General features: G+C 45.7%; 1 protein-coding gene across 12 annotated transcripts in view; it reads left to right on the top strand.

Moving 5' to 3' along the window:
- The window catches only part of HDAC4 (histone deacetylase 4), a 356755-nt gene that overhangs the window by 51487 nt on the left and 283440 nt on the right, over positions 1 to 21828 (top strand). The window lies entirely within an intron of this gene.

Below are 21828 nucleotides of genomic sequence, written 5' to 3'. Positions count from 1 at the left end.
CAGCACAAAGTGCAAAATGGATGGTTTATTCTTCCTCTTGAGGAAAGAAGAATGATAAAACCTGGGAGGATTTGGAGTCAAGTCTGCGGCCCTGGTTTGCAGGCTGACTTGAGTGGCACACAGGTTTCCTCGATGCTTTTTGACAAGGGTGATGTTTAAAGGTCAGGTTGTGATGTGGAGAGCTGGTTTCTTGCCCAATGTCTTTGTTGTTTCATGAGGGGTTGTGTGAGGGGTGGGAGTGCTCCTCCAGCTGGGCATCTGGGCTGTCTGGGAAGAAGCTCATGTTCCCACTCAGGTCGTGGCCACGGTTGCTCCTGGTGTTTGAGTGCCTCTGTGAGGGGCTGCGCCAAGCATTTTACAAGCATTTAGTACAGCCCCAGATCATCTCAGGCCTGGAGGGAAGAAGTAACTTGCCTGAGGTCACAGAGCTGGCAGGTGGGGGACCGACGTGATTGGGAAGCAAGCCTGTCCTGCTCTGAGCTTCAGAAGCATGTCATGGGCCCATCCATTTACGGCTTCACACTTTCCGTCCTTGGAAAGTCACCGGGCATGCGCCATAATGAAACCTGGAGGCCTGCCGCCGACCTGCCTGAGTGTGGGGCTCCTGCAGAGCCACTCCCATGCTGCCCAGCTTCCTGCCACTTCCAGCGCACCATGGCCTTCAAGGGCACTTAGCCATCGACTTCTGTCTTGCGTCCACATGAGAGAGAAGACGGTGGCCACTGGACAGATGCTTAGACAGGCACCTGAGGCTCTGTTAGCCTTGGCTCTGGGTCCAGCTCCTTAGAGCAGAGGCATAGAGGCTCAGGGTCTGTCTGGGTCACTTTCTTTGAGATTGCCCAGAACGCTTACACACATCTTTCCCTGGGTAGAATCGGCTCTGTCTGAAAATTCCAGAAGGCAAGATTCCAGGTTTTTTTTAGATATGAAAGTTTTATTGAGTTAAATTGTTTATGTGTTGACCGATGTAAAGAAATGGTTTATGATCATTCCAAGACAAAATTAAGCGCTATGGATCAAAGTGTCTACATAGACATTGAATGGAGCTGGCTCTGTCCCTCTTGCACTGGGCTGCTGTTGGGTGAGAGTGTATCTTTTTTCTGTGTCTAAACATGGTGTTATGTGTGTGAGCATTTTCATAGAGTATAATTCTATAGGCAGGGCCCTGTGTTTTACATTCTGTCCATTTTAATGTTTTATAAGCATCTTTTGGTATCAGTATGTGTGCAAATATAACTTGCTCTTTTTGATACCTTGCGAATGGATATTTATGTGGTTGTAGCAGTGTTTATACCAATTCCAAATTGGCATCAAACAATTATTATACATATATTTTGTAAACTTCTAAGTATCACTACTAGACAAATTCCAGGAAGTGGAAGCTGGGTCAGTGGGCCCGTGCACTTAAAACGTCATTAGGTTGACTGTCAAATTGCTCCAGAAGCCTCGTTCCAAATTCCAGTGTAAGAGGATGCATATTTTTCATTTGTGCTGTACCAGCACTGGGTAGGTTCAGTCTCTTTTATTTTTGTCAGTGTGCTAGGGGAAAATTATTGTTTGAGTTCACTTGATTATTTTAATGGGGGTGCATATTTTTGTATGACTTGGTGTACACATAATCATAATTTGTACATGCTTTTCAGGCATTTGAAGAGAAAGTATGCTCTTAGGATTTTGTTTTAGTCTAAAGACGTCTATATGTATGTATCAATATTGTATTTAAAGTTCTCGGCCGGGCGCGGAGGCCCACAGCTGTAATCCCAGTACTTTGGAAGGTCACGGTGGGCAGATCACAAGGTCAAGAGATGGAGCCCATTCTGGCCAACATGGTGAAACCCCATCTCTACTAAAAATACAAAAATTAGCTGGGCGTGGTGGCTTGTGCCTGTAGTCCCAGCTACCCGGGAGGCTCAGGCAGGATAATCGCTGGAACCCGGGAGGCAGAGGTTGCAGTGAGCTGAGATTGCGCCACCGTACTTCAGCCTGGTGACAGAGCAAGACTCCGTCTCAAAAAAAAGAGTTTCTCTCATTTACATATATTTTATTTATATATAGGAGGATATGTATCCTTTCTTTATATGTTATTTTATTTATATGTTAACTCAGTTGAGTTATTTAAATCAGTATAGCTTTCCTTATTTTTTTCTGTCTGCTCGATTTCTTGGAAAAGTGTATTTTTCTACTGTGATTATAGTTTTATAATATTCTTTTTACATTAATAACCATTTTTTGCTTTATATAGTTCAGTGTTTTTTTTTAAAGCTTAAAAATTAATGACTGTTCTTTTTGTAGATCAGGTCTCTTATCAAAATGTAATATATTTCTCTTTGTTTAATGTTTCTTTGACCAAGAGCTTACAGTATTTCATGAGGTATTTCTACCGTTGGTTTCTTTTGGCTAACAAATATTTCTCCATCCACTTGTCTCTAACCTTTTCAGGCCGGGTTCTTTGAGGCTCAGCTCTGGAAACCGCAGGGTGCTGGGTTTGTTTGGCCTTTTCTGTGGGAATTTCAGCCGCTGCAGTTCAGTTTGATCACCGGCCTGCCCGGGCCTGTCCTGCCCCCGTGAGTTGGGTTGTGTGCACCTTATTGCCACCCACGACCTCTCCATTCTCTCCCTCAGTGGGTCGGAGGCTGAAGACAGGCCACACTGGGGAGGGCAGGGCTGCCCCTTGGCCCAGCCCATTCTCTGCTCTCCATCTGTGGAGGGAGTGCAGCTGGGGTGGTTTGCCTGGGGCCTGAAGTCCGTTGGCTGCCTCCTCTGCCCTGTCCACTATCATCTTTCTCTGCCGTGTCTGCCCTTCCGCCCAGAGGTCCCTTGGGAGGCAGGACCCCTTGTGCCCAACACGTGCGTACCACCGCCTGCACACACTGGCTGGTGGCCCAGCGGCCTCTGCCCACGTCTCAGGCGGGGGATGGGGCTTGCCCAGAACCGTGCCCTCCCTCCTGGGCGAGGCCCACTCGCTTGTGTGGCTTCCCAAGCAGCTCTATCCCCAGAGATCTCTAGTTTCAGGGAGTTCTTCTGTGTTTCTTGTCAGCTGATGCACCTGTCCGTCCGCTCCCAGGCATTGCTGGAAGTGCTTTCCAATCCAGCTTTTCATCATTTTAGTGGGTTTTGGGAGGAAGAGAAATCATTAATACTAAAGGATTCAGTCTGCTCTCTTGAGCGGGAAATTTCTAGGTGTGTCAGAGCACAGCCACGGAACCACTGTCCCTTTTCCTTGAGCCAAGGAGCCGGGTCCTGGGCTGCCTTGCCATCAGCAGGCAACGTGGTGCTCAGGGCCTGCCTGGCTGCACCTCCCCTCCCTCCATGTGTCTCTCATGCCGTCCTCTGCTGGCTGGCCCCGTCCTTCGCCCTGCCCACCCGGCTCACCCTTGCCTGCCCATCTGGCGTGGGGGCCCTGCTCCTGTGTGGCCTGGTGTGGGTGCCCGTGCCGCCCCTCACTCCCTGGGCAGGCCGGGCTGGGGGAGTCCAGCCGCCCATGGGCCCCTCTCACATTTGTCGTGTGACTTGGCTTTGCCCTGCTGATGAAGTGCCCTTCTAGTGCCGTGTGTACGGCTTTCCTCTCCTGTGTTCTGTGAAAGTCCTCTGCTGCTGGGTGAGTTTTGTGTTATGGTTTTATTGCTGTTCCCGCTGAACTTTGCCAGAGCCAGGCCCTGGTTCTCTGACGTCAAAGCTGCTTAACTGTTGGGATTTTATTGCTCTAAATAACGATTTCTAATGATGTGAGCGGCCTGAGGAAAGAACCTGGATTGACTTAGCCTGGAAGAGCTCTCCTTTGAAAGGAGGCCCTGGAGCCTTACGCCCCTTGCCCGGCCAGCCCTCCACACCCTCCCTGAGGGGATGCGCTGTGGCAGGGCAGGATGCCTTTGTCGGGACACGGAGCCTCTGCCTTGAAGCCAGAGTCCCCGGCATGAAACCCATGAAACCGAGAGTGTGGACGGGAAGCCCACAGGGGCCTGCTGGCAGGACAAGCCAGCCCTCCTTTTTTTCTCCCATTCCCTTGTTTTCCTCCAACGACAGTTCCCCAAGTAACTGTCCTTGTCTTTCCTTGTGGTTAAGGGCTTAGGATACTGGTGACTTGACTGGCCAGTAGGAAAGGCAGACATTGTTATTTGGCCACCCACTTAACACTACCCTGTCCCTCCAGTGTCGTTTACTTTCCCTTCCGGAATGTTCGTGCCTAGAGGAAGTCTTGCCCAGAAATGTTCTCAGTGTCAAGGAGCCCCGCAGTGGATTTGCTGGGACGTGTCTGTGGTCACCGGGATGATGCTCTCAATAGGAAGCTGGTTGAGCAGGCAGTGGCTGGTAACTTGAGCATCCTCTCGCTCCTGGAACCTTGGTGTGAGGTACGGATAATGTTTAGTTCGAAACAAAATAAGTGGCCGGGCGCGGTGGCTCAAACCTGTAATCCTGGTACTTTGAGAGGCCGAGGTGGGCAGATCATTTGAGGTCAGGAGTTCGCGACCAGCCTGGTCAGCATAGTGAAACCCCCTCTCTACTAAAAATACAAAAATTAGCCAGGCGTGGTGGCACGCACCTGTAGTCCCAGCAACTCGGGAGGCTGCGGCAGGAGAATCGCTTGAATCCGGGAGGCGAGGTTGCAGTGAGCCGAGATTGTGCCACTGCACTGTAGCCTGGCCGACAGAGCAAGACTGTTGTCTCAAAACAAAAAAAAAGAGGATTTTGTGGGAAACGTGTGTAATTTAAGATCAGTGTTTTAATTTGGGCAATTCTATGATTTCCTAATATTCTGCTCAGTCTGAGCTACCCCCATCCACATAAAAGCAGCTAAAAAGTCTCTGTCAACAATAACTTGGTGATGAGTGAGTTCGTGGTAATCCAGTTGCTTCAAACCACTGTTGAGTGTTAATCCTGTGAGTCCAGGGAGAAGTCTCTCCTCTGGGGTTGCTTCCAGTCCTCATGTTCTGCTCTAACTTTATTTGATCTTGAACCTGCTTATTTTAACCATTGTGGCCGCCAAGATTATTGTATTTTAATATAGAAATGATCTCATAAAGATGTATTTTTATGGCATTTAAATAATGCTCTGCAACTGTTGAATGTTTCAGGAATACCACAAACTGTCTCTGTGTGTGTGTGTGTGTGTGTGTTAGAGTGTGTGTTAGGGTGTGTATGTGTTTTAGACAGGTTGTATGTATGTGAATCGGTGTGTGTGTGTTAGGGTGTGTGTGTGTGATGCGGTGTATGTTTTAGACAGGGTGTGTGTGTTAGGGTGCATGTGTGTATTTTAGACACAATGTGTATGTGTTAGGGTGTGTGTGTGTTTTAGACAGGGTGTTTGTGTGTGAGACAGGGTGTGTGTGTTAGGTTGTGTGTGTTTTAGATAGAGTGTGTGTGTTTGTGTGTGTGTATGAGACAGGGTGTGTGTGCTGGGTGTGTTTTAGACAGGGTGTGTGTGTTAGGGTGTACGTGTGTTTTAGACACTGTTTATGAGTTAGGGTGTGTGTGTGTTTTAGGGTATGCGTCGGGGGATGTTTGTGTGTGTGTTAGGGTGTGTGTTTAGGCAGGGTGTGTGTGTCAGGGTGTGTGTTTTCGAGTGTGTTTATTAGGGTATGTGTGTGTTAGGGTGTGTGTGTTAGATGGTGTGTGTGTTTTAGACTGTATGTATTAAGGTATGGGTGTGTGTTTTAGACGGGTGTGTGTGTGTTAAGGTGTGTGTGTGTTTTAGACGGGTGTGTTATGGTCTGTATGTGTGTGTGTGTGTTAGGGTGTGTTTGTGTGTTTTAGGGTGTGGTATGTGTGTTAGGGTGTGTGTGTCTTAGACTGTGTGTTAAAGTATGGGTGTGTGTTTTAGACAGGATGTGTGTGTGTTAAGGTATGTATGTGTGTTTTAGACAGGGTGTGTGTGTCCTAGACTGTGTGTTAAAGTATGGGTGTGTGTTCTAGACAGGATGTGTGTGTGTTAAGGTGTGTGTATGTGTGTTTTAGACGGGTGTGTATGTTATGGTTTGTGTGCGTGTGTGTGTTAGGGTGTGTGTGTCTTAGACTGTGTGTTAAACTATGGGTGTGTGTTTTAGACAGGATATGTGTGTGTTAAGGTATGTATGTGTGTTTTAGACAGGGTGTGTGTGTTTTAGATGGTGTGTGTGTGTTGGGTGAGTGCATGTGTGAGACGGGGGTGTGTGTGTTTCAGACGGTGTGTATGTGTGTTAGGGTGTGTGTGTGTTGGGTGAGTGCATGTGTGAGATGGGTGTGTTTCAGATGGTGTGTATGTGTGTTAGGATGTGTGTGTGTGTGTTAGAGTGCAAGTGTGTGAGACGGGGGTGTGTGTGTGTGTTTCAGACAGTGTGTTTGTGTGTTAGGATGCATGTGTGTGTGTTAGAGTGAGTGCAAGTGTGTGAGACGGGGAGGTGTGTGTGTTTCAGACAGTGTGTGTGTGTTAGGATGTGTGTGTGTGTTAGAGTGAGTGCAAGTGTGTGAGACGGGTGTGTGTGTGTGTTTTAGACGATGTGTATGTGTGTTAGGGTGTGTTAGAGTGAGTGCATGTGTGTGAGACGGGGTGTGTGTGTTTTAGACGATGTGTATGTGTGTTAGGGTGGGTGTGTGTGTTAGAGTGAGTGCATGTGTGTGAGAAGGGTGTGTGTGTGTTTTAGACAGTGTGTATGTGTGTTAGGGTGTGTGTGTGTTAGGGTGAGTGCATGTGTGTGAGACGAGGGTGTGTGTGTTTTAGACAGTGTGTATGTGTGTTAGGATATATGTGTGTGCATTAGGGTGAGTGCATGTGTGTGAGACGGGGGTGTGTGTGTTTTAGACAGGGAGTGTGTGTTTTTTAGACAGGGTTGAGAGTGTTGTTTTACACAGGGTGTGTGTTAGGGTGTGTGTATGTGTGTGTGTGTTAGGGTGTCCGTGTGTGTGTTGGGGGTGTGTGTGTGTGTTAGACAGGGTCTTGCTGTCGCCCAGGCTGGAGTGTGGTGGTATGCACCGCAGCCTCGGCTTCCTGGGCTTCAGCGATCCTCCCACCTCAGGCTCCCTAGTAGCTGGGACCACCTCTGGCATGCACCTCTGCATGCCACCAAGCCCAGCAAATTTTTAAAATTTTTTGTGGAGACCGAGTCTCACCATGTTGTTCAGGCTGGTCTCCAACTCCTGGACTCAAGCAATCCTGCCCCCTTGGCCTCCCAAAGTGCTGGATTACAGGTATGAGCCATTGTATCCGGCCAGGAGTACTACAGAGTTTTAAGGGGCAGAAAAGGAATTTTGAAGACCTGCAATTAACCCAAGACCTTGATTCTGAGCTTCTGGTGACAGGTGGTTTGCAGATTCTGAGCATGGCCCTTGCTCAGAAACAAGGTGGCGGGAGGTAATGAGAAAGCCTGGGAGCTGAGAGTGGCTTTGCAGGAGGCCCAAGAGGGGGTGTGTAGGCAGCAGGTGCAGCCAGCTGGCAGGAGTCCAGGGGAGCTTGGACAAGGTGGCAGGGCCTGAGAGCACGCTTGGTGCCAGCTGGAGAAGAGCTTGTTCATGGCCCCTGCAGTGGGCAGCCCTGGGGGTTCTGGATAGGAGGGAGTGAGATTGAACCCCGAGAACATGGGAGAGTAGACCAGCCCTACGTCAACTGGAGGTTTTTGAGAAGGGCAACAGAAATGCCTGGATAGTTCCGGCTGATGTTGGGGTGGAAGATGCTTTTGATCCCCATGTACTGCTTGCTTCCGCTTTCTAAAGGCAAGGTTTCAAAAATACTTGTGTACATTTTTTGACGCACAGCACCGCCTGTCTGAATGTGCATCCTCCCAGCCACCCGGCACGGGGCGTCTCCAGCTCTCAGATTGTCACTAGCCTGGATTCTCCATGCCATCATTATCTGGGATCTTAATCAGTCAAGGTTTGTTCTGGAAATCATGTAGACATAAGGACTTATTTTTCAACCTACTTGTTTTTTTGATCCTCAAATTGTGTTTTGTCTTTTAAAAATCACGAGTACTCAGTCATTATGAAGAGCTCAGAAAATTCACTGTCAATGGAGCATTGATGGTTTGTTTTGGCAATTCTCTGAAAATTCTTACACAGTTTGTGGAACATTTGCATTTGTGTCCCTTTTTCAAAGCCACTATTGTAGAAATGCAAATTTCTGAGTTCTGAGATGCTGAATGTTGGATGATTAATGATATTGAAATTTAAGAATGAACTCCCGGTATGTATTTGACATAGAGAACGCGGTGTGAGAATCATTAGAAACCATTGAGTACAGCTTGGCGGGGAACAGAAAGGCTGTGATTGAGGCACCCGGCGGTGGGGGCAGGTCGCACGTGGACAGGTATGCAGGTGCGTGGCTGCCTCCGGGTGCCGGGCTGTGTGAGGCGGGAGCTAGTGCCGTCAAAGGTCTGGCTCTACTTGACCATAGGTGTTCAAAACTCATCATAATAATACATCAGCCTTGATGACTTGCTTGCTCAGTCAACCCCACTGCGCGTTTAATAGAACGAAATGAACAGCAGGTTTGTTCGGAGTTTTGCTTGCTGCTACTTCATTTGTGCTTGCATATAGCCTGTGACATGAGCTGGACACGTTATTTCTGTTTTGTAGATGAGGAAACCAGTGTTACTGCTATCGAGTGCTTAGGTAGGCTGAGGCTGGGCAGAGCATCAGAGGCCAATCTGGCATCGCTAGAATCGGTCACCTTCCCTCAAGGAGCGTGCGCCTCTCTGCGGCAGAACGCTGGGCGCCTGGGACCTAAGAGGCATTGAGCCTCTCTGCTTGTGTGAGCTCCCTGGCCAGGGCAGGCAGGGCAGGCAGGGCAGCAGGCACCCTGGTCCAGTGTGGTTCATGCCACGAGAGGGATGGGCTGGGCGTGGAAGCCCCCTGAGGGATGTGGAGGCCAAGGGAGGCAGTCCCCTAGAAAGGAGCTGAGGCTGAAACAGCCCTGCGAGGAGGGTTGGTGGGCCTCCCGCAGGTCCTGCCCCGCCGGCTGGGGCCCTGTCCTGCAACGCAGGCTTTTTTGTGTCCCAGTTGGTTTCAACGAGCATGGGTTTTGCCATCAGGGAACTTTATCTGTCCTTCCTCTGTCTTTTTGTGAACTTTCTCTGAGCTCTCTTTGCCAGTCCCTAAAATGCTGGGACTGAAGGAGTGACTGGGTGATTGGCATAACAAAGAGAACTCTGAGATTTGGGCTGAAACTTTCATGTTGTGGCCACTTAGCATCCTTCTCTTTGTTTATTTCATGAGAACATGGCAAAAAATGGGCACTTTGGGGAAAATTATAACGAAAATTATAGTTAATTTTAAGAAATTAAAATTAAGACAAAAATCAACTGAGGCATATACCTAAACTTTTTTGAATTATATCTGGCCTTGAGCTTTTAAACTGGTTTGCTTTCAGCCACCTAATCAGTAAGACACTGGGAGTGCTGGCCCTTCAGGAGTGATACGCAGTGGTGGGGACGGAGGCCTTGGAGCGTTATTTTCATGTTTGCTTCTCTCTCCTTCCCCCTTTTTAGGAAAACAAATACAAATAGAAAAGATAAATTCTGCCTCTCGGAGCTAGGCACAGCTGATTCAGAGACCGAAGCACATAGCCAGGCTTTTGGGAGCCCCCTTGACAGTGTAGGTGGCTGTTTCCCTCCAAGACGACGCTGGGCCTGCGGGCTCTTGGTTGTCTGTGAGGGTCCTGAGCCCGGCTGGCTCGTGGTGGCTTTGTTCTCACTGGACCCCAGGCTCCCTCGTCTCCCTCAGCCCTCACTGTACTCACCTCCATCTCTGCCCAGTGTCCCCTTGCTGCCTTTCCTTCAGTGCTACAACCTGGACTCAGGACCCAGTGTGGTTCCGTGCTGACAGGCAGCTGTAGAGCTGTTGGGATATTACCTTGAAACACAGTGTTCAGGATGACTGTCGTTTCCTAGCTTTCACCAAGACTCTGTACTTTCAAAAGGAGTAGCAAAACTTACTGTAATGTATTTGTTTTTTACCAAATACAGAAATGACCTAAATGTACTTATTTTTGTTCCATTTGAAATAGCATTTATAAAGAATTAGGAAAAGTTGGTCTACGTGTCTTAGTGTTCATTATTTAGTGATGGTCATTAACTGGGGGAGTTTTTTCTTTTCTGTATACAACTACATTCTCAAAGGTTCAAATTAGCTCTTTGAGTTTGTATTCACTTGAGATGTCAGGATTTGTTATTATGAAGCCACTGTCTTCAGAGCCTTTCCCTAAAAGAAGTTTTGTGATTGGGACCAGTTTTGTTTTTTCTAATTTTAAATTTTAAAATGCTTAGACCATTTTCTTAGAAGATTGCTTCCATAATCTGGTTGTTTAGGTGATGTCTTCGTTCGTTCAGCCTGCTATCATAAAATACCTTAGGGTGGATGATACGTAAATTAACAGAAATTTCTTGCTCACAGTTCTGGGGGCTGGGAAGTGCAAGATCAAGGTGCCAGCGGACTTGGTGTCTGCTGAGGGCTGCTCTCTGCTTCACAGATGGTGCCTTCTTGCTGTGTCCTCACCTGTTGGAAGGGGTGAGGGGTCTCATTTGAACCTCTTTAATAAGGGCACTAATCCTATTCCTGAGAGTCCATAACTTAATCACTCCCCAGAGGCCCCACCTCTTAATACTGTCACATTGGGTATTAGATTTTAACACATGAATTTTGGGGGGGACGGCAACATTCAGACCACAGCAGCTGCTGAAGCCAAGAGAATACCTTTCATTATAAGAGCTAATGGTTTTCTTTCAGTTAGTTTGCATTCATAGCCAAGGGTATTCCTTTTCAAATACCTATGAGTTTTCCGAGGAAATATGTAGAAATTGGATGTTTATTAACACTGTGTTTCTCAGTGACTGGTTGAGTCAGTAGGGTTTGTGAAATGCCGTTGGAGTTTCAGGCAAGGATGTGGAGTCTGTTCTGAGCACACTCAGGGTTTCCATGTGTTGTCCTGAAAGCCTTTCTCACCTCTTCACATCTAGGGTAATGCTGTATTGAGGGGAAGTTCCTCCCTCCCTGTTAGATAGTGCGATGCAGAATTCTTGACGTTCTTTGTTTTCACATGGACTGAATCCAAATCAGGTGGGGCTGATTCTTCCAGCCCTGTCTCCTCATCCTGGTCTGACACTGCACAACACAAACCTTCCTGCCGCAGCCTCACCGAGGTGCTGCCTGGCCCTGTCTTTGCCTGAACACCTGCAGTCTCGATGTGGCTATGCAGGAGCAAAGGCGGCCTTCGCCCCACATCTCTCTCTCATGTGCTTCCGTAGCACTGCCTTGTTTTTGTGAAAGGATCGGGGAGGGAGGAAGGCAAGGTTAATTTTTTCTTTCTGATGTACTACTGGATAAAAAGAGTTCTAGAACATTTGAGGAGGCCCTAGGGGAAACTGGAGACATGGAAAGCAGAGGTTTTCCTTGGTAAACCAGAGAGATGAGGAGTTTTAGTTTTTGTTGTGCCTGATGGATTGTACGTGTTGAAAGCTGAGTCCTTGATGGTAATGGTGGCTCTGATGATGGTGGAGATGGGAGGTTAGGATCCTCTTAGAGATGTTCAGTGGGTGCTGCAGTGATCCCAGTTTTCTGAGTGACAGGGACTAGGGTGTGACTGCTGAAGAGGGGGGTCAGATCTTCAGTGCCCTTTATCTCTGGTGGGCTTCTCATCCTTGGTTTTGCAGCATCAGGATGGGGCCAGGGTGCCGGGCCTGGAGGGGTGGACTTGGGCCGAGGACTGCAGGGCACAGATGTCCTCTCAGTGTGGCCCTCAGCACGGGGAGCCCTGTGGCTTTGAAGCAGATGCTTCATTCGAGGCAGGTGGTTCTTTTCTGAATACAGACATACACGTGAGCATCCCCAAAGGCTGTTTTTGAGAGATGGTGTCTGTCTCCATGTCCAGGCTGTTGCAACAGGATGATAAGGTGCAGAGGCCGTCTGACAGCTGGAAGGGTACAGAGGCATCTCTAAGCAGCAGCACCGATGGAGGACCCGGCCTGGAAGTGCTGACACCTCACCATGGTCCTCCTCTGTCCCATGCAGCCTAGCCTTTAGGAGATGCACCAACAGGCATTTGGGTGGCAGGCTGGAGCTCAGTGGGGCTGCCCCCACTGGGGCCCCTCTGTAGCTTCTGAGAACAGTTGAATTGTCTATCTGCTCTCACATCTATCTGTGATTTGGTTCCCTTTTGTTCTCCAGTCATCGATAGGATTTGGTAAAACGTAATTTCTCGATGGTTCAGGAAGGCAGGGGCGGGGCTGTGTCCATGCTTGCACAGCCTACTGTGAACAGCTGAGATCACTGCTCTGTGACGGGCTTGGTGCAGCCGAGGCTCAGGGAAGAGCTGGGGTGTCCTGGGGTGAGGGAGCGGCAGCACCAGCAGGACCCCATGCCCCAGCCGCTGCAGGGACCATCCTGGCCCGAATGTGTTAGAAACTAGGAGGGTATCTGGGGTGGGGACACATCCCACTCGTCTTGCTTTGTGTTCAGGCCCCCAGCCTCTTTCTGTCATGACATCTTGATGTCTCCCTTCTCAGCTGCTAGCACTTCTGCTGAGGGAAGCAGTCACAAGGCCCGGTGGCCCTGGCCTGAGCATGGATGTGGCTTTCTTGGTTCTTGGCTGCGGTTTCCTTGAACTCTCTGTAGTCTACAGGACCTGATGCATGAGAATCACATGTAGGGAGGGTGTTTCTTGTGTTTATCAGTGTTGCCATTTCTTTGGAGGTTACATGGATGCTGTTATGTGTGGATGTGGTGGACTGATTTGCATGGGCGTGGCCTCAAGGATTGCATTTTCTAAGGAGATGGTGTTTTTAATGCCTTAGCCGGGAGATTGCAGAGGGCTGCGGGCCACGCGTGTGGTTCTCTGGGATGATTCTGCTCTGGAGCTCTGCTGAGGGATGTTATTTCAGACTTCAGTACTATCTTCACGAAAAAAAGCACAACGTAGGTCTCCGTTGAGTTGCTCACGTCACCCGAGAAAGCATGGCTTTGGTGCTCCTCACCCATATCTGGATCAGAGCATTTAGGCTTCACCTGGGGAATGGGCAGGGGCAGGAGCTGGGAGATCACTGCCCAGGGGTGGCTCTGTGCCCAGGGGTGACCCGGACTGGGCCCATTGCCTCCTGGGGCTGGGGTTGCTTCCTTTCATCAGGCCCTGTTTCTTTAGAAAGATACTGGGCTTTGACTTGCCTTCTGGCGGCCCCTGGCCCTGCAGCTGATGGAAATTGGCAGAGCAGAGGACTTCACTGGGACAGTGAGCAGTGGGGCAGCCCTGTGTTTACAGGCAACCCCAGACCTTCTTATGACAGAAGGGTAGGGCAGGGCAGCTGGCCTTCACCTGGATAGGAACAGCAGGTGGCTGATGTATCTGAGTTGGTGTATTCATTCAGAGACATTGGTTAAAATTACTTGTCAATATAACATCTTTACCATTGTTTTCTTCAAAGCCAGATTCTGTATTTTCTGATTTTATATAAACTAAATACATAGTTTTCTTAAATACAGATGACCTCTGCCTTCACAGCTTCTTTGGATACCTTTCAAGTCAGTTTTACACACATGCTCTCCAGAAACAAAACTCAGCCACTGGGGAACCGAACCTACGCTTTTGGTAGAATCTCAGCCTTGGGTGGGAGCCTGGAGGCCCTGAGTCCCGGGTGACACCTGCTCTGGAATCCTCCACCAGTGGCTTTTGAAATGTGGTTAGTGGCTGAATCTCACTTCTGCCTTGGATGCTTATGGAATCTTCAGGATGGACTGAGCTCAGAATCTCATTGAATACTGTGGTCCTGTCAGTCTAAACTTTGTACCTAAAAATCCATGGGAATCTCATAGCAGCTGCTGAGGATTTGGAGAACTCCCTTAGAAAAATAAGAGGAATTTATTTTTTCCTGTTTTACATAGTGGATATTTAAATTTTGAACATCAAATGGTAGTTTTGGATTTTAAAAGCTCAGCGTGAATAAACTTTGAGCTCAGATGCAGCTGTTTTTTAGTGTGTCAGTTTTAATAGGTGTCATTTGATGTTTGCACCGGGGGGTTGGACGAAGGTCGGTGTGAGAATCTCAGGGATAACTGGGCTGCTGCAGGGGTCAGACAAGGCCTCCTGTAATAGGGATTTTGGGGCACTGATGGAATGAAGGGAAGCGGGAGGAGAGGGTAACGAGTAGAGGCTGCCACTGCCCTGGTTGTGTTAGAGGGTGGTGAGGGAGGTGGTAGAGAGGCAGCTGCGTGGGCCTCCAGGAACGCACTGCACTGGCTTTGAGTCGCGAGAGAGGTACCATGGGAGGTCTAGAAACCGTGCATTTTGGGACTGAGATAAAACACGTCCAGCTGGTGGCACGGACCAAGCCAGCCGGGAGCGGAGTTGTCTCTCTGTGCTTGTCTGGAGTACCTGCCTGTGCTCTCTGAGCAGCCTCTGCACCTGGCTGGTGGGCGGGACTGAGTCTCACCTCTAAGGCTGCGGATTCCTTGGCTTTCGGTGTGCTGGGGGATGCCTTCTGCATGGCCTGGCTTTCCTGGGATTTCCAGACCAGATCCACCTCTTTCTCCCCTTTTTCTTTGTCTTTCTGCCCCCGAAGAGATAGCAGTGTACAAAAACAAGCCAGCATTTCTTGTCCTCTTGCTATTTGTAACTTGTCCCGAGCCTGGACTGGGTCCAGTCCGCTCATTTATTCTGCCAGGGCCCTGTCTGCAGATCTCAGCCGAAGCCGGTTGTCCTGCCTGGCTCGCTCTGTTCCTGGAAAGCTTTGTCACGCACAGCCAGGGGCCGCTTTGGGTGCATCCTGTCTCCCCCGTCGCCGTATGTTTGGGAGCAGAAGTTGGCTCTGGTCAGATATGTGGATGTGCTGTTAATTTATCCTCATTCTTGGAAGCAAGTTGGGAGCTCAGAGGAAAGGAAGAGCCACAAAATGTCAAACCCAGCAGTGGCCATCTGACTCGGTTGCTCATCGCTATATGTGATTAAGATGGAAGTGTTTGATTTCCTCGCTTGCCAGATTTAGGCCTCATTTTGTTTACTCCCGTGAGTCCTGATTTCTTCCTGTTAGAGAAAGGAAGTTTGCAGCGATAACCGACTTGCAGTGGGGTTTTCTGTGAATGGAGCTTGTATTGGTGCGATGTGTGGCGTGGGAGTCCCCACCGGTTAGTGGCTTATGCAGGGTGTGAGTTTCTCTCAAAGTGGACGTTTTCCGCCTTCCCAGAGCCAAAGCGTTTATTTTGCCGGTGAGTACAGCTGAGTCTCACGTGCATCTGACAGCAGTGTCTCCGAGCCTTGCCATTTCCTCCACTCCCTCCCTTGGAGCCGGAGCCATTTGTGTGGCAACCTGCTGTTCAGTAAAACCAGTTTAGTGGAGTGGGTGTGTGTTAATTCTAGTCCATGTGTTTAAAAATAAATTCATATGATGAGAATGGCACTTTACCCCGTGGTCTTCCTCTCAGTAACCCATAGCCCCAGTCCAACCATGAGAAAAACATCAGACAAATTCCAATAGACACTCATCTTACAATCTACTCTTGCCAGGCCCACTCGATATGCCAAGGTCATCAGAAACAAGCATCCTTTGAGAATCTGTCACCACCAGGAGGGGGTCTCAGGAAATGCGACACCTAAGTGTGATGTGGAATTCCTGGATGGGATCCTGGATGGATCTTGGAATAGAGTAAAAGACATTAGTGGGAAACTTCAGGAAATCCTAAACTCTAGAATTTTAGTTAATGACAGTAATGTCAGTATTGGTTCCCAATTGTGACTAACATACCGTAGTAAGGTAGGATGCTAATAATAGTGGGGAATGTGCAGGTGGTATTGGTAGGGTACATGGCAGCTTTCTCTACTGTCTACTCAAGTTTTAATAAAATTTGTCAAGAATTTTGAGTTCACAAAATGAAGTACATTTATAGATACTCTCTTTTGCTTAATGTTTGTTCATGAATGGCTGTATACTGTAGTTACTTTAGCACCTAGCTTTTACAGTTTTTCCTTTGGGGACTCTTTTTTTATGGTTGTGCATGGATGTGATAGAGTAACTTAACAAGTCATTATTGGTGGACAGGGAGTTTGTTTTCAGCCTTTCCATTGTTGTTATTATAAACATGTAGCCTTGAAGAGCACCCATGTCTAAGTGAACTTTTTAACTGAAGTATCACAGGCATCCAGGAAAGTGCAAGAATCATGACTGCTTAGCTTGATGAACTCTCCCAAAAGGAAGATGCCTGTAACTGCTACCCAGATTGTGAAATGGGACATCCCAGCACCCAGAAGCCCCGTATGTGTCCTCTCTCAGTTACTGTACCCTCACTCTCACACCCTGTAGATACCACTTCTCTAGCTTCTAACATGAGTTTCTCCTGGTTTTGAATGTCATATAAATCACATAATACTTATTCTTATTGTCTGGATTATTTCACTTGACAAGATGTTAGATTTATTGATATTGTGGCTTATAGTAGTAGTTTCTTCATTTAATGGGTATATAATATTTCATTGTATGAACATATCACAAATTATTTATTGGTTCAATTGCTGATGACATTTTGGTGGTTTCCAGTTTGGAATTATGTATAATGCTACTGTAACATTCTTGTATATTTCAATTGGTTCATATAAGTATGCATTTCTTTTGATAAGGTGTATGTGTGCCAAACAGTTCTTCAAATTGATTGTACCAGTTTACACTCTGACCTATAGAGTGTTGCTCTGTCCTTGCCAATACATGGTACCGTAATTCTTTTTCATTTTAACTATTGTAGTTTCATTTGTATTTCCCAGATTACTAAAAATGTTGAATACCTTTTCATACGGGTATTGACCAACTAGATGTCATCTTTGGTGGAGAAGTTTCTATTCATTTAAGAAATTGGTTTGTCTTTATTTTTCTTACTGAGTTGTAGGAGCTATTTCTATAGACTGGCTATGAGTGAGCTTTTTGTTGTTTGTTGCTATTTTCTGTCAGTCTGTGTGCTGCGTTTTCCCTTTCTTAATGGTGTTTTTTTTTTTTTTTTTCCTGAACAGATGCTCTTAATTTTAATAGTCCAATTTAGTAGTTTTATCTATGCCTATTTGAAGATATTCTATATTATTTTTGATAAACTTCATTGTTCTATCACTCATTTAGATCTATGATCCATTGGGATTTTTTTTTTTAATATGGTGTGAGGTAGGGATTGAGAGTTACTTTTCCATTTGGAAATTCATTTGGCCTAACAGTATTTATTTAAAAGAGTCATCCTTTCTTCTCTGCTATCCAATGCAACTTTGTCATAAGTGAAATAAATTATATAAATGGGTCTGTTTTTGCACTTTATTCTAGTTCATTTGTCTGTTTGCTTATCTGTGTACCAATGCAACACTGTCTTAACTAATAGATTTGCAATTAACCATAGTATCTAATAATGTCGGTCTTTCAACTTTTTAAAACTTTTCAAAGCTTGTTATGGTTCTTTTTAGCCCTTTGCATTTCCATATGAATTTTTTTTTTTTTTTTTTTTTGAGATGGAGTCTTGCTCTGTCTTCCAGGCTGGAGTGCAGTGGCATGATCTCGGCTCACTGCAAGCTCTGCCTCCCGGGTTCATGCCATTCTCCTGCCTCAGCCTCCCCAGCAGCTGGGACTACAGGTGCACGCCGCCACGCCCAGCTAATTTTTTTGTATTTTTAGTGGGCGGGGGGGGTTCACCGTGTTAGCCAGGATGGTCTTGATCTCCTGACCTTGTGATCCGCCTGCCTCGGCCTCCCAAAGTGCTGGGATTACAGGTATGAGCCACCGTGCCCGGCCTCCATATGAATTTTAAAATCAGCTTTTCAATTTCAACAGAATACCTGCTGTGGTCTCAATTGGGATCCATTGATTTGCATATGAAATCAGTTTATTAGGAGTCTTCTAATCTACGAATATGCTACGTCTCTTTATTTTTTTCGAGCATCTGTAATTTCTTTTGATTATATTTTGTAATTTTCAGTATAGAGGTCTTAGGTTTTTTTTATTTGTTTGTTTGTTTTGAGATGGAGTCTTGCTGTACTGCCCAGGCTGGAGTGCAGTGGCACAATCTCAACTCACTGCAACCTCCATCTCCCAGGCTCAAGCAGTTCTCGTGCCTTAGCCTCCTGAGTACCTGGGATTACAGGCACATGCCACCATCCCTGGCTAATTTTTTCCACTTTGTGTAGAGATGGGGCTTCACCATGTTGATCAGGCTGGTCTCGAAGTCCTGACCTCAAGCAGTCCATCCACCTAGGCCTCCCAAAGTGCTGGGATTACAGGCATGAGCCACCGTGCCTGGCCTAGAAGTCTTTTATTTCTTTTGTTAGATTTACTTCTAGGTTTTTGATGAGTTGGGGGGTTATGCTGTTTTGTTTTTGAAATTTTATTTTTGTAATGTTTAGAAGCACAATTAATTTTTGTATATTTATCATGTCCCCAGATACCTTGCACAGTGTTTATTATTATACTAGTTATCTTTATATTCTTTTGGGTTTTTAATGCATATTGTCTATGGATGGTGAATGTTTCATTTCTTCTTTGCTAATTTTTAAAACTTTTATGTCTTTCTTTCTTTGCTGCACTGCCTAGGACCTTCGGTCAAATGGTAATAGTAGGCATCTATATCAGTCATTGGTAGTAGTAGGTATCTATGTCTTATTCTAATATCAAGAGAAACATTTTTAGTATTTCATCATTATATATAAAATTTGCTATAAGTTCTGTGTAGTCTATGAGATTAATGCAGTTTACTTTTGTTCTTAGTTTGCTGAGTTTTTCTGATAAGCAGGTGTTAAAATATTAGATGGAGTCATGTGAAATTGCAGATATTTGATCTTTTTCCATCTACAAAACATGGTATTTTCATTTGGTTCAATTTAATATATTAGACTTTTTCTGCATCTGTTAATAGTCTTACACTTTTTTTCTTTATTTTATTGTGTTGAATTTTCTGATTGACTTGAATGTTAAGTCAACCTTACACTTCTGTAATAATTATTATAATGTGTTATTCTTCTTATATACTGTTGAATTTACATTGCTTATAGTCAGTTTAATTTTTATCATCTAAAGATATGAATGAGATTGATGTGTTATTTTTTCTTGAAATGCTTTGTCACATTTTAATATTAAAGTTATACTGACCTCTTAAAATGTGAAGTTGCTTTCTTTTTCTATTCCTAGGATTGCCAAAATTTTTCTGTAGAGAGTCAGTAAAGACTTCATGTTTTGTGGACCACATATGGTCTCTATTGCACGTTTTTTTCCCTTTTTTCTTTTCTTTTCTTTTTTTCTTTTTTTTTTTTTAACAACCACTTAATGTAAAATCCCATCTTATTTTTCAGGTTATATAAAATCAAGCCACAGATTGTACTTGGCCCGTGGGCCATAGTTTGCTGACTCCTGTTTGATTCTCTTGAAGAGTTTATTTAGGAAAGATGCTATTTCTTTCTTAAGTTGGGATGGATTTGCTTATGAACCTACCTTGGAGTTTTCTTTGTGGAAAGATTTGTAAATTACACCCTCAACTGATATAGGACTATTTAGATTTTTAAGATTTTCTTGTGTCAGTTTTTGTGTGTTTAGTTTTTCTTGGAAGTTTTTACATTCCATCTGCATCTTCAAATGTATTGAAACAAAGTTGTTTAAATACCTTCTCATTATCTTTGTAATGACTGTAGGATTTGTAGTGTCATCCCCTTTTAAATTCCTGATATTGTTTATTCTCTCATTTTTCCTTCATTGGACTTTGCTAGGAGCTTATTTATTATATTAATATTTTTTAAGAACTGTGTTTGGTTTTCTTGATTTTTTTAAATTGAATTTAAAAAAATAAATTTCTGTTCTTGCTATTATTTTTGTTTTTGGGATTTAATTTGCTGGGGTTGTTGTTTTTACTGATTAAGGTAAATATTTAGATCATTGATTTTTTTTTTTTCAGACTTTCTTCTGTAATCCATGTGCTTAAAACTATAAATTTCCACCTATGTATGGCTTTCGCTAGATTATGTGAGCTTTTTAATGTCATTTTAATTATAATTTGGTTTAGAATATTATCTAGTTTCTTTTTTTGACTCGTGTTAATTAGAAACACATTTCTTAATTTCAATGCTTTATGAATTTGCTAGTATTTTGCTTTCATTTTGTTATTGATTTCTAGTTTAATTTCACTGTGGTCACTCATTTTATGTAATTTCAGTTTTTAGAAATTCTTTGAATTTTGCTTTATTGATTATATGGTCAATTTTGTCAACATTTTATGTATACTTGAAGAGAAGAAGTCAGCCGTGGAGATTTGCCAGTTCTACATGTCCATTTAATCAAATTAATCATTGTGTTCAGATCTCCTGTTATCTTTACTAATTTTATTATCTGCTTTTCTGTCAGATAGTGGGAATGGAATATTAAAATCCCCCTGATGTAATTGTGGATTGGCATTGTTTCTCTTTTTAGCTCTGTCAGGTTTAGCCTTTGTTTATTTTGAAGCTATTTTAAGCCCAGGCAGATTTAGAATTTTATGCATAAAATTATTCCATAAAATTGGAATAACTGCCTTTGAAACGTCCACCTTTCCCTCTTGTATCCCTTCTTACGCTCAAGTCTGACTGCAGATTCTGTGAGGACTGGTCAGGTCCGTGTTGCCTTCGCTCCTGGCACGGGGCTCTCCTCACCCCTATGCTCAGTCTGGCTTTCGTTTCCCAGGGTCCAAGCCGTCCAGTGCTGCTCCGCTCCTCAGCCTCTGGAGGAAATGCGGGCTGAGTGTGCCCTCTTCCCACGTCCCTTCTCTTCCAGGCCTGGGCTCCTCGTGCATCACCGTGTTTTAGACTGCATCCTGTCCTCCGTGTTCCTGGCTGGAGGGTTAGTGTGGCCTGCTGTAGCCAAGTGGAAGCTGAGGTTTACGTGTCAGTCCCCGCACGGTGGGTCCAGTGCAACCCTGGCGACTGGCGACGTGTCACTGCAGTTCACTCACCTGGCCTGTGTGTGCTTCCTGAAGGTTTGCCCCGTAGAACTCACTATCCGGGCGGCTTAGTTCACGAGTCCCAGCTTGCTTTCCAGGCTTGCATTCGTCTTTATGTTGCGGTAAAATAACTGCTGGGCATATTTTAAAGTGGACTGAAATATATCTGCAGCCTTGAGCAGCTCTTATAGCACTTTTATTCAGATATTTTATGAGGTGATTTATGTCGCACCTTATAAATGCTCTAAAATCTCCCTGACCAGAAATGCAGTGGGCAGGGCCACCCCACCCCTTCCTGCTTGTCTTCCCTCCCCCATCCTGCCTCCTTCTCGTGGCTTTTACCGTTTTCCCCTCGGATATGAAGGAAGAATTCATTCCAGATTTAGCCTGAGGAATCATGTGCAGGACGCTGCGGTTTGTGACATCAATGTCACAACGGTGCTGGCCGCACTTTGCTCCGATGGCCCATCAGCCCCGCTTCCTCCTGGGTAGGCTGAGAGCTTCACTTAGCCGCTCTGACTCTCAGTATGTCCTCTGGGCTGTATTCAGGCATATCTGCCTTCCTTCCCACTCCAAATGTCGGGCAACCAAGGCCAGGCAGGTTGGGAGTGTGCACGCACAGGGCAGCAGGTCTGTGTCAGGAGCGTGGCATGTGGGGCTGGGGTGGCAGCACAGCCTGTCCTCTTCAGTGGCCTTTTTGGGATGGAGAAGGCTGAGGGCGAGATCTCTTTTGCCACATTAAACCAAAGTGGTTGGGTTACAAATACCACGTTTAGTATACTACGTTTAAAAGTATATTTCATTCAGCATAATTGCTCACTTAAAACATTTAAAGATAAATATACTTGTATCGACACATTGAATTACAGATAGTCTAGTAAGGAAGCCAGGGATTCTTCTCCCTGTAGAAGGCCAGGCTTCATGACCAGGGGATCTTAGCATTATGGGGAAGCAGTTATT

This window comes from Pongo pygmaeus, chromosome 11 (assembly GCF_028885625.2).
Source record: "Pongo pygmaeus isolate AG05252 chromosome 11, NHGRI_mPonPyg2-v2.0_pri, whole genome shotgun sequence".
NCBI lineage: Eukaryota > Metazoa > Chordata > Mammalia > Primates > Hominidae > Pongo > Pongo pygmaeus.
The sequence above is the reverse complement of the archived record's forward strand: the minus strand, read 5'-3'. Positions and strand labels throughout refer to the sequence as shown.